Source organism: Taudactylus pleione, unplaced genomic scaffold (genome assembly GCF_031769625.1).
Source record: "Taudactylus pleione unplaced genomic scaffold, aTauple2 ptg000329l, whole genome shotgun sequence".
Classification (NCBI taxonomy): Eukaryota; Metazoa; Chordata; class Amphibia; order Anura; family Myobatrachidae; genus Taudactylus; species Taudactylus pleione.
This window is the reverse complement of record NW_028284730.1, coordinates 11,697,114-11,710,222: the sequence shown is the minus strand read 5'-3', so window position 1 is coordinate 11,710,222 and position 13,109 is coordinate 11,697,114. Positions and strand designations below refer to the sequence as shown.

The window sequence follows — 13,109 nt, the reverse complement described above, 5'->3', positions numbered from 1 at the left end:
ATCTAGGCAACACTGGTAGTTGGGGGGCAATGTCAGGTATGTCATCCATTCTGACATAGTCCAAGGGTCTTCTCCTGGCCAACTCTGCAGTGTTTATTCCCGGAGCTCTCCATTGGGAAGCGGGCTTCCTCAGCCGTCGCGACGTGCATCCCGGGGACTAGTCTCTTCTCCAAGAGAGGTTTCAACTCCTGGTGAGCAGAGGGGGCCTCCCTGAGGGGATTGATCCTCATGGCCTTCTGACTTGATCACACATTACCGGTGTTACAGTCCAGCTCCAGGAGTACTGAAGCTACCTTCAGTGACTCTTTGTCAGTGAAGTGGTCCTTCCACTTTGTGTACCTGTGTCCTCCGGTCTCCCTTCTTCCTCGAGGTCTTCGGAAGTTTAATTCGAGACGGAGGGGCTTTCCTTCTGGGGGCTCCAGTTCGTCCCAGACATCACTGGTACTAAGATTTTCGGAGTCTCCTCATCGATACTCCGTTCCTACTGCTTCACTATCTGGACCTGTTGTCTCAGGGTCCTTGTTTTTCCCTGGACCTGGATCGTTTGTCTTTGACTGCGCCCCTACTGTGGTCCTAGGGCTTCCCTGGCTCTGTCTTCATTGAGATGTTTAGAGCAGATAGGCCAGACTTTGCTGGGATCTGCCACGGACTGTGGCATACATAATTCTTATGGTATCGTACCTGTCGATACGATCCTCCGGTGTCCAGGATTTTCAGATATTCTGGCATTCCTTCCGGCTGGCTTGGGTTTCACCCTTGGCCTGGCCTTCCTGACAGTGCGGATCTCTACACTGTCGGTATGGTTAAGATATGGAATTGCTCCGCTCTGGTATCCAGTTCATCCTTTGGAGTGTTTTCTGGATTATGCCTCCACTTGTCCTCCCTAGGGACTCCTGGGGAGTTAGTAGTGGTTCTTTGTTCCCTCCGGGGACAGTCAATGGAACCGCTGGTTGTGATAGCCATTACATGGTCTATTGTTTAAGCTCTCTCTCTCTCAGTGTGTTTAAATCAACCAGGAGAGTGTCTGAATTGGGAGCGTTCTCATGTGGCTCCCTCTTCTGGAGGGCATCATGTCAGGGTGTGAGTTGCTCTCGCCCTGTATTTCTTCTTAGAGTGGTTTTTAGGTTCCATATTATTCTGGAACTTATGGTACGGCCATTCAGTCAGCAGTCTTCTCGGCTGGTGTGGCCTCATTGACTGTGGTCCGGCCTCTTTGGCTTTATATGATCCGTTCAAGTTCCTTATGGTATTCGGACTCCTTATTGGTGGTCTGCGGTTTCTGGTTTTCACAGGAAACGATGGCCGGCCTATAATGAAATGTTGGCTGGATGGCCTCGTATGTCTTCCTCAGGGGCCTACCCATGGGTAGGCATTTCTGTCGTTGAGGCTTGTTTTTTCTCGGGCCATGTAACCCTCGTGGGCGGCTCGTTGTGGCGCCTCAGCTGTTTTGCCTTACTAGGTGTCCACGTGGTCTTCTGTCCATACCTTTTTAAGGTTCTAGGCATTGGTTTCCTTTGCCTCTCAGGATGCTTCCTTTTTGGCGACGGATTCTCCTCTCAGCACAGGAGCATCCCCACCCTTGGTTGAACTGCTTTGGGACATCCCCAAGGTCAACCCTGTGGACCCCCTATGGACCCTGAAGTAGAAAACAAGAGATATGGTAAGAACTTACCTTTGTTATCTCTGTTTCTACAAAGTCCATAGGGTCCACAGGGCGCCCACCCTGACGCACCTGGCTTCATATGGGCTGTGTTACTGGTCACCGGTTTCCCGTCTCCTTTTCTGTGAGTATGGTTCTAGAGTGTTCTAGTTTTCTCTCTCTTTTTCTCTCCTCCTCCGGCCTTTGGCTACTTACAAACTGAGGTGCCTCTGGCTGGGGGGTGGGGTTATAGGGAGAGTGGACCCAAGTGCATCCTGGGAGCTAAAAGCTTTAACTGCGTGGTGCCCGGATTTGGTTCCCAACCTATACCCCAAGGTCAACCCTGTGGACCCTATGGACTTCGTAGAAACAGAGATAACAAAGGTAAGTTCTTACCATATCTCTTGTTATTATAAGTAACAATTTATCTCATTATGTTTCTGTAACTAGTTGTACAAAATGTTTGCAATGAAGGAGATCCATGCACTGCTTATAAGAACATTATGATCATAGTGTTATATATGAATTCATACAGTGTGTACAGTCAGTGTGTCTGTAGTCTGTTTCTATCAGTCTGGCCACTGTTGACATGTTCCTGCCTGCTGTGTGCCAGTAAATACAATGTTTGGTTCCCTCCCTGGAGTAGCTGGCTGATTGGCTATAATTAGTTTGATTGCAGTTTAGGATGAGAGAAAACAATTGTTATATTTGCTTTACATCAATATAGATAAATCGCATACAGTATACAGTGTACCATGTGCATTATGTACGAGATGTAGTAGCAATATCACTGGATGCTCACATCACACTTACAGGATACTATGGCCCTCATTCAGAGCCGTACGCTCTGAGCAGAGCGCACGCTCTGAATGAGGGCCGGGCTCCATTTTCATGGAGCGTCCTCCTGGACGCTCGTATAGCTGTGGGTCACCACCCACAGGCTATACGAGCGTGCATTGTGATGGTCGCGATGGTCGAGACCATCGCGACCATCGAATTTGCGAGCCGGAGCCTGCGGTTGAGGTTTTCAACCGCAAGCTCCGGAGTGATTTTGGCTCTATCAGAGCCAAAATCACTCCCACTGACATCACTAGTGATATCAGTGGGCCGGCTTTTGACGGGAGGCGTTCCCGTGGGAACGCCCCCGTCAGGGAGGCACGCCCCTGGCACGCCCACCAAAGGGGGCGTGCTGTCAATCAACATTAACAGCACGCCCCCTTTGATCGGACACAACGAGCGAAGGACTTTCCTTCGCTCGTCGCGTCTGGCGCATGCGCACGACGGAGCTCCCTCCGTCGTGCACATGCTCAGTCCATAACATCGACCCACTTGCGAGCGGACAGCCGCTCGCGAGTGGGTCTGAATCAGGCCCTATATACACTAATATCTTACACCAACATCCACACAATAGTACACTGATTCTGCTGGCACAATATCAGAATAGAAATGCTGTATGTGCACCACAGAAAGTGTCATACACTATGTACTGAGCTGTCCACCACACACAACGATCCCTATGTCTTCCTGGCAACATCGGTCAGGACTGTCATACACTATGTACTGAGCTGTCCACCACACACAACGATCCCTATGTCTTCCTGGCAACATCGGTCAGGACTGTCATGCACTGCAAAACTTCTGAGCTGTCCACCACACACAACGATCCCTATGTCTTCCTGGCAACATCGGTCAGGACTGTCATGCACTGCAAAACTTCTGAGCTGTCCACCACACACAACGATCCCTATGTCTTCCTGGCAACATCGGTCAGGACTGTCATGCACTGCAAAACTTCTGAGCATGCCTTTTGCACGTGTGTCACTTCTACACGGATGTGCAGCTCTCGTTCCCTCTATCCTTTGTCTCTGCCAGGCTGGGCAAATAAAGACATTTCTGTTTAGTACTATATAGAGATTACACTGTATTACAGGCCAGGACAATTACTCCAACTGATCACAATCTGCAAATCCTGAACTGACCAGGGAGGAGGATTCCCATAAATACCACCTAGAAATAGACATGATCCATCTCTGTATACAACACAAAATAACATATATTGTATCTAAACTAAAGGCAATCACTCATAGAGAGCTTTGTGGGGTTTACAACCTTGTTTATGTGTTTATACAATCTCAGACAAATATTTAATCATGCTCAGAGTCATGCATCATGTATAGTTACATAAATAAATAAACATGCATATCACACACATGTGGAACATACTCTTGTAATACATATTTATATAAGCACACCTTATCACATATGTTTTATGTATACATCCACTGTGAGATATCAGTACAATATGCATGCATTTCTATAAAGATACCTATATGTATATGTACACCATATCCAGGCCCAGCTCCCTGTTACGCAGTCACAAGATGCACAGTCACAACCCCCACTCCTTCCCGTACATGTTACACTCTCTAAACTCTCTTCTTGCAGTAGCCCATTCACCATGCCTGCTCCTTCCTGTGCCAAAAACAGCCCCCAGCTCTCCCCCCATACATCCCTCCGTTGCATTACCGTGGGATCCCGGGCAGTCCAGGCAGTGTCAGCATCATCTGCTGGTCCTGATTCCTGTAACTATGGCAACAGCTAATCCTCAGCATCACCAGGGAGATGGCCGGTCCCCTCCCTGCCTGCAGAGCAGCAGCAGCAGCCCCTCCCTGCAGCACATCCCCATCCCTTCCTCCCAGTCAGCAGAGCATCAGCAGACCTATCAGTGGCTTCACCTCACCTGCTGACTGTCACTCTCTCTGTCTGTCTGTTATTATCATTTCACCCTCAGCAATACTTACTAGATTAAAGCGGGGCAGATGAAATGTCAAGATTAAAATAAGCACTTGTTTTAAAGCTCTTTGCCTGCTGACCATTACATCCCATGTCCCGGCCTAACTGTAGTGCACAATAAAATGGCCTTTTATCTCATTAAATCACTCCGGTGGTACAATACCATCCCCCATCTCCTGCCAGACAGCATCACGCCTCCCAACATTAACAGGACAGGAGAGGGTCACTATTACTATAATATCAATGTAAACACATTCACTCACATTCCAACCTTAGTATTTACATAGACGCCCGGTCACACATCACAGCGTGCCATACTGACCTCGTCGTCACACCCAGGGGGCTGTCATCCCTTCCTGACCAGTCTGATTTTTATGCTTTGCCAATTAACTCCGTTTTACCTGGAATAACTTTTTTATTCCTTAGTCTACACTAGTAAATTATATAAATATTTGTTTTTAATATGGTCGATTTTCTGCAAAGTAGCAGATAATGCTGACGTAGGATGTCTTGATCTGTATAAGAACGGAAAGGTGCAGGGATGCAGGGAGTAATAAAGGGCATTGCTCATGAAATAATGGGTAAACGGTGCAATCTGAACGCGGAATGATTGTTGGCGCTCACAGTACCAAAATGGCTGCACTGGTGAATTGCTCGATGGCAGCAGTTGTTGAAGCGTACGCAGAGTGGCCCAGCAGACACAAAACTGGGTCTGAGTGCAAAGCCTGTGGTTGTAAATGGCTACTGGATGCTGAAGCAGAACGCAGAGTGGGCAGCTTGTTCAGTCCCACTGTAAGTACATCAAATTCCGAATAATCAGGGAGCAATTCAGATGGCCTCTCAATGGACATCACATCGTATGGGTGACAGAAGCAGAAGGTCTGTCAGTACGATATTGCTATCTGCTGTATGAAGGGTGAAATGCCTACAGTTTGCCCAGGAACGCAGGAATTAGACAGTAAACGATTGGAACGGGTCATGTAGTCTGACAAATCATGTCTTCAATCACAACGTGCAGATGGTAGGGTGAGGATATGGAGACACCAGCAGGAAAACATGGATGGTAGCAGGGATTAAAGTGGGCTGGAATGGGGAGGAACTGGGTTCCGTCACCTCTAATGGTAGGCAAACTAGTTCCGCCTCTGCCACGTCCCTGACAGAGAGCAAACTCTATCTGGCGGCGGCCACCTCCCCCTCCTCGGTTGGCGGCTCCATGTTTAAAGGGCAAAAGGTAGCTCAACAAAGAACTTACCCAATGGTCATAATAAATTTGGCCACTCAGTGTATATTCTTCCCTTAGTTACTTCGACCCAATCAGTGCAACTCGCTGAATGTGGACATGTTGGTTTGAAACCTTTACTGTTCCCTGATGGTATGCTACATAGCTTACACATGTGCATCATAGCTATGCCTGCAAGAAGAGGGGCACTGTGGGGAAGACAGTTTTTAAAAGCTGGAGTAAATTTGGGGTGACATGTATCAAGTGTAATATATCTCTGTGTGTAATATACTTGCACACAAATGCGTACTCATCACACAAAGGGCATTATTTGGTCTCAGCATGGCTGTGAGGGGGTCCCGCTCAGCTGCAAAAAAGGGGTGGCACAATGAAAACGCAGCCGTGTTGTGCCCGTTTGTGGGGCGTGTCTATGCCTGCGACTGTGATGCCGTATGTAGTAAATATGGATCCGGGGTTAACAGAATTCTGTCTAACACGATCCATATTGGAAATGGTACACGACAGGGGTGCCCCCTCTCACCATTGGTCTTTGTGCCCTGTATGGATGCCTTGGCGAGAGCGATTAGCGCTAATCCGAATATTTCTGGTTTATATGCGGTGACGCAAGAATATCGTCTTGCCCTTTTTGCTGATGATTTATTGGCTATACTAACGATTCCGGTTATATTCCTTCCAAATCTTCTGCAAGAATTTTATCAATTTAGTCAGATATCTCATTTTAAAATAAATTATTCAAAATCAATGGCTCTTAACGTCACAGCCTCTACGGAGACTGTTTCAGCTCTTAGTTCCTCCTTTCCTTTCAAATGGTGCCCATCCCATATACAGTATTTAGGGGTACAGATACCAAACAGACTTAGGGGGTCATTCAGACCCACTCGCGAGCGGCAGTACGCTCGCAAGTGGGTCGATGTTCCCCACTGTGCATGCGCACGACGGAGGGAGCTCCGTCGTGCGCAATGCGCGAGACCCGGCGAGCGAAGGACTTTCCTTCGCTCGGAGTGTCTCATCAAAGGGGGCATGCTGTCGATGGTGACTGACAGCACGCCCCCTTTGGTGGGCGTGCCGGGGGCGTGCCTGCCAGACGGAGGCGTTCCCAAGGGAACGCCTACCGTCTGAAGCCGGCCCCACTGACATCACTAGTGATGTCAGTGGGAGTGATTTTGGCTCTGATAGAGCCAAAATCACTCCTGGCCTTGTGGTTGGGAAACCCAACCGCAGGCTTTCACTCGCAGTTCCAATGGTCGCGATGGTCTTGTTCCATCTTGTTGGACCCTCGTATATGCTGTGGGTGGTGACCCACAGCTATACGAGCGTCCAGGAGGATGCTCCATTTTACTGGAGGTGGGCCCTGATTCAGAGCGAGCGCTCTGGTCAGAGCGTCCGACTCTGAATCAGGGCCTTAATCAGCTGTATGTTTTAAACCATCCCCCATGCTTAGCAAGCTTCGCAAGGAATTCACCCAATGGCTCCATTAGAAATTTTCATGGTTAGGTCGGATGAACAGAATTAAAATGAATGTGCTCACTAGTCTCCTATATCTGTTTACAACAATTCCTATAGAGTTCCCACCTCGCTTTCTGTCCAATGTACATAATGGGGGCTAAGATATTTGCATATTTTCGCACAGCCATTGCGTCCAAATTCACAGTTAGCGCCCACCTCTAAATCAAGCCCCTAGTTCCCGAGGGATTATAGGACAGAGCTACAAACAAATGACCTTACCTGCCCATCCAGATGTTGTCCCTAGGATCTGCGCACCAGTAATATGTACATTGAAAATATTTAAAACATGTTGCAATTTAATCTGCATAAGTGAAATAAACATTATTATTGTGACTTGTCAGGAATAGACTTTTACTATATTTACTGTATAAAGTAGTGAGAAAGAATATTACCTTGTTACATGAATGTCGTGTAGCCCCTTTTAGAGGCTATTTTAAACCATTGCCACAATAGTGCTTACAATGGTAGAAACTTGATGCAAAAACACTATTTGGATCTGTTAAAAGGAAAGGTTGGGATTCACAAGGTCAGCAAATACCAGGGAGAGAGCGAGAAAGCAAAGGGAGGGGAGAGAGGGAGAGAGAGAGTACACTGAGAAACATGAAGCTGCGAAACCAACCAGAACTGTCCTATTATATCAATGGGATTTTTGTTACGGATAATTTTAAGTGCAAGAATAATGCTGACATGAGTTGATTAGTGATTTTTTTGTTTTATTTAGAGAATTTAACATGTTTAAAACAAAATAAAAATAAATAAATATATATATATACACACACACACACACACACACACACACACACACACACACACACACACACACACACACACATATATATATATAAATATATATATATAAATATATACACATACATAATATATACATATATACATATATATATATATATATATATATATATATACATACACACACACACACATTATATCTTTATATATATATATATATATGAAAGGAGGCGCACAATAGTGAAGTATATAAAACTACTAAAAGGATTAAAAAAACACTCACATAGGCAATGTGTGATACTGTACATTGCAATATCACAAATATCACAAATCAAGCCTGAGGAAGCGGGTGAAACCCAATTGCATCAGCACACCGGCATCTTTGAAGTTATTCCGCGTTCCTCTCTGAAACCATGACGTCACCGCAATCACGTCCAAGTGAAGCCACGCCCAGACCCATTTCGTCCAATCGGACTTACTCAGTGGGGACTGTGGGCCTGATTCAGAGTAGTGCGCTATGCTGATATTTACGGAGTTGAGCAATTATCGGTATACTGCTCATGCATCTAATATGTACTGGGCATGCATCAAGGTACATTACCGTAGTCGCTCACAGCGACTTTTTACGCGCAGTGTGATTTATGGGGAGCGTTTGGGGGATTTGACGGGGAGTGGAGGCAAAGGAAGCAGGCGTGTCGTGACCGTTTTGGAGGCGTCACATCATGCATCTACAATCCCGTACGCAAGAAAAATGGCTCCGGCACCTCAGTTTTCGCCATAATCAAATGATCTGTGGCCAGTGCTGTGTCTTTGTTCGCGAGGTCAGGGGCGTATCTATAATGGGTGCAGTGAGTGCGGGGCACACGGGCCCTAGGGTCCGGGGGGGCCCGACCGCACACCCTGCACCCATATTATTTTAAACTCACCTGTCTGGTCCCGCGTCGGGTGTCAGTGCTGCTCAGTACACCAGAAAATGGCTGCCGTGGCCATTTTTCTTCAGGTGTTCTACGCATGCGCAGTAGACTCTGGGCACACTCTAGTGCCCAGAGTCTACTAATGCTCCGGTGGCTGGCCAGCCGCGTCAGACGGCTGCCGGCCACCGGGGAGAGAGGAGGGGGCCCCGCATGGGGAGTGCACACGGGCCCTCTCCTCTCTTAAGACACTCCTGCGCGAGATGCTTGGCTTTGCAAAGCTGCTGGTGGGCAACTCCATATATATCTCCCGATGTTTGTGATATTTGCACATATTTGCATAGCATCTTGCGTACACAGACGTGGCAGCGCCGGCATTAGCGTACAACTATGAATCAGGCACTATGTCTGTATCATACATGCCTACCCTCCCGGTTTTCACTGGAGGCTCACGATTTTTCGGGTAACCCCCCCGCACCCACGGAAGGGTAGGCATTTCTCCCGCATTCTGCCCACTTCCTAGTGAAGTGGGCAGAATGAGGAGAATACCTGCGGCGATCGCGGGTCTCCGTGTAGGGGGCGGGGGCTTAAAACATGATTCTACATGAATCATGTCATTTGGCCCCGCCCCTATGCAAATTCTAGCCTATCGCGGCAATGTCGCGAAATGTCAGGCCCCGCCCCCATCACCCCCCTCCTGCTTCTCTTACCCGGGCTTCTCCCGGGAAGAGATCTGAAAAGGTAGGCAACTCTGGTCTGTATAGAGGATGTTTAAATGAGATCTACAAAATACCATGAGGCTGTGTCATATAAACTGAGATGCAGCACACCTTCCAGATTTCAGCGGGGCAGTCCCACTTTTTGATCACGGTCATGCTGTCCCACCTGCTGGCCGCAAGGTCCCATGGGCAGAGGGGGGGGTGCACTTTGTCAGTGGTGAATGTAAGGATGTGTGTGTGTCATTCCACACTGTGTCGGGAGAGGCTGGGGGCACACCCAGTGCATCTCCTGGTGCACTGGGTGGGCCCCCAGCATGACGAAAACAGGGCATGATGCGCAGTCACGCCCACGTCATAAGGCCAAGCCCATTATTCATGTGCACACATGAAAGTCCGGACTCCGTCCTCCCCAATGTTGGTAGGTATTGATACAGACCAAGGGAGTTTAGTGACTTATTCAGAGGAACATGGTTTGCGGGGTGGAGTGTGTTATCTCAAGTTGTGATTGTTCTACTCCAATCTCTAACCACTGTCCGCAGGGCCAGATTAACAATGGAGCAGGTGGAGCTACAGCTCCAGGCCTCCCATTGAAAATAGGCCCACATACACTGGCTGCGGTGGAGACAGGAAAAAAATACTTTTTTTTTTTTTTCTGTCACCACCAGCCCAGCTAACTCTTCCCCCGGGCCGCCTGCAGCTAAGTTTATCCTTTTCCACAACCCCTTGCCCACCTCCCATTCCTTCCCCTCGGCCGGTGGACGGATCGGCCACCGGCGAAAATCTTTCATTAAGATTGAAACGTTGAATAACAATATGCCCTGAGTGCCGCTTCTTGTGGAATGCCTATTCATTGATATATGTGATGGCACCGGGCGAAGTTTACCACCATACATGAGTGCCGGACCATATTGGATTTTATATATATATATATATATATATATATATGTAGCGTGTGTGTATGTGTATATATATATATATTTATTTTAATACTATATATATATATTATATATATATATACTGAGGCATATTTATAATGGGTACAGGGTATGCAGTGCTCACGGGCTCAAGGGGGGCCCGCACCGCACACCCTGCATCCATATTATGCTTACCACTCAGAAGTCCCACGTCGGCACCGGTGTCAGCACTGGAAAAAGGCAGCCATGGCCATTTTCCCGTTTTGCGCATGCTCAGTACAGGGGAAATGGCCGCCACGGGCATTTTCTTGGTGACTTGTGCATGCACTATAGTCTCTGGACACACTCTAGTGCCAGTGGCGTCACTAGGGGGGTGCGGCCCGCACCGGGTGTCACCCTTCAAGGGGGTGACTCCTTACCTTACCAAGAGCAAGAAGAGCAACACCGCACCGCACGTCACACCCGCGGGCCGCACACCAACGGCACCATCTCGCACCGCCGACCATGAGCTGCTGCTGGAGCCGGAGTCTGACACCTTCACTGTATAGCTGGCTGGTCCGTCCTGCAGTGCCGTGTGCTTGTCCTCCTCTCCTCTGCTCTGCCCGGCGCCGCTCATTCTCTCACCGCGGCCGGCGTCCAGAGCCACACACAGGCACAGAGAATCTCTGTGCCTGTGTGTGGTTCTGAACGCGGCCGCGATGACGTCATCGCGCATGCCGGCTCCGCTTGGAGTTCTGGGAGCCGCTCAGCCTGATGGAGGAGGAGGGACTACGGGCCTGAGCGCGCTGCTGCCAAGAAGGACTGCGCACCGCACCCGGACACACCCAGTGCTGGCCTGCAGGCCATGAAATGAGAGGAGACGAGGTAAGTACTGACCGCGCAACACAGGAGAGGGGGCACAGCATAAGGGGGATTACTGGGGGCCGGAGCCACTGCATAAGTAGCGCTACTGGAAGCACATCTTAAGGGGCATTGCTGGGGGCACTGTATAAGGGCACTAATGGGGGCACAGCATGTGCTACTCGGGACACAGTTTAAGGGGCAATGCTGGGGGCACTGCATAAGAGAGGCAATACTGGGGGCACTGTATAAGGGCACTACCGGGGACACAGCTTAAGGGGCATTGCTGGGCCACTGCATAAGGGGCATTACTGGGCAAACTGAATAAGGGGCACTACTGGGGCACTGCATAAGGAGCGCTACTGGTGGTAAAATATAAGGGGCGCTACTGGGGGTACAGCATATGGGGCTCTAATAAAGGGGGCATTGCATAATGGGCTCTAGTACAGGGGGCATTGTATATTGGGCACATTACTTATGTAAATGTCATTATGTTTTACCCGTGATATTGTATTGTAAAGGTATAATGTTAGTTTTGTTAGCTGTTTATTTTATTACTATTACCATTGCATATAGCGATAGTCCAAAAACAGTACTAAGGATTCCGTGTGTTGCGATATAAGGCCCATGTGAGGAAGGGGGGTGACACCATGAGCTACCACACGGGTGACACCAACCCTAGTGACGCCTCTGTCTAGTGCCCAAAGTCTTATCAGTGCGGCACTGCGCTCAATGGGCTCGATTCAATTAAATGCGAAGTGAATAGCACCGGGAATGAGCTCCAGGCGCTATTCAATTCAGCACGCTGTTAGGTCGGGGAATAGCCATTCTCACACCTTAAACAGGGTGTTTAGTTGCGAGAACGGGCATTCTCCAACTAAACTTCCCGGCACAATGCTGTTTTCCCAGCGCTAAGGGCAGAAAACAGCATCGCATGTGGACTTTTGTCGGATTTCTGCTCGCTTCCCAGGAGGGATGCGAGAAGAGATCTCCAGTCGGGCTTAGCAGCGCGATGAATTGTATAGCTCCGGGAGCTGATTCCCCACGCTATTCAGTTCGCGTTTAATAGAACTGAGCCCAGTGTGTGTGTGTGTGTGTGTGTGTGTGCGTGTATATAAATATATATATATATATATATATATATAATGAATATATAAAAATTGAGAGTGGTGTTTGGAGGGAAGGAGAGAGAATGGCAGATTTCCAACAGTGGCAGCTTAGTTTTAAGGTAGGTGCCAGCAATACCTTCCATGGAACTAAACACACCCACAGCACAGGCCACACCCCTATGTAAACCACACCTACACCACATTGGTCATGACCCCACATCACCAGTCACACTGCTGCGGCACTTGTCACTTCCCCAACAGCGGTACACAATAGGCCCCTCATGAATTTCAGCTCCAGGCCCATGTGGACGTTAATCTGGCACTGACTGTCCGTAACTTTGTCAGCACTCACTCGAGTTTGTGTGAAATGGGTCAATGATCACAAAAACTACCAGCTGGCCTGTTTACAGAAATGGTTACACTCCCCAGTATGAGGGAGCCTGCTGGCACTGAACGATATCGTGATTGATATCGTCCAGTGTGGATGCTCAATGTCGTTAATGAAACTGAACACACCCCTGCCGGGGACGCACTACACGAAATCACTCATGGAGCGAATCATGTAGTGGAAATGCGCCTTTAGAATGAGACACAATTTGCTAGTTTTGTATAAAACTTTCCTTCTACTTGAAAGCTTTTATGAGGTCACCCTGCTTGTTCAACAACATGTATCTACTAATTAATCTATATC

At 48.4% G+C, this 13,109-nt stretch overlaps 1 protein-coding gene across 1 annotated transcript in view; it reads right to left on the bottom strand.

Annotated features, from left to right (window-relative positions):
- The window catches only part of DMTN (dematin actin binding protein), a 77,454-nt gene extending 73,215 nt beyond the window's left edge, over positions 1 to 4,239 (bottom strand). The window contains exon 1 of the mRNA XM_088443398.1: positions 4,166 to 4,239. The gene's annotated coding sequence lies outside the window, so the exon portion shown is untranslated. The remainder of the gene's footprint in view (positions 1 to 4,165) is intronic.
- Positions 4,240 to 13,109: the final 8,870 nt, after the last annotated feature.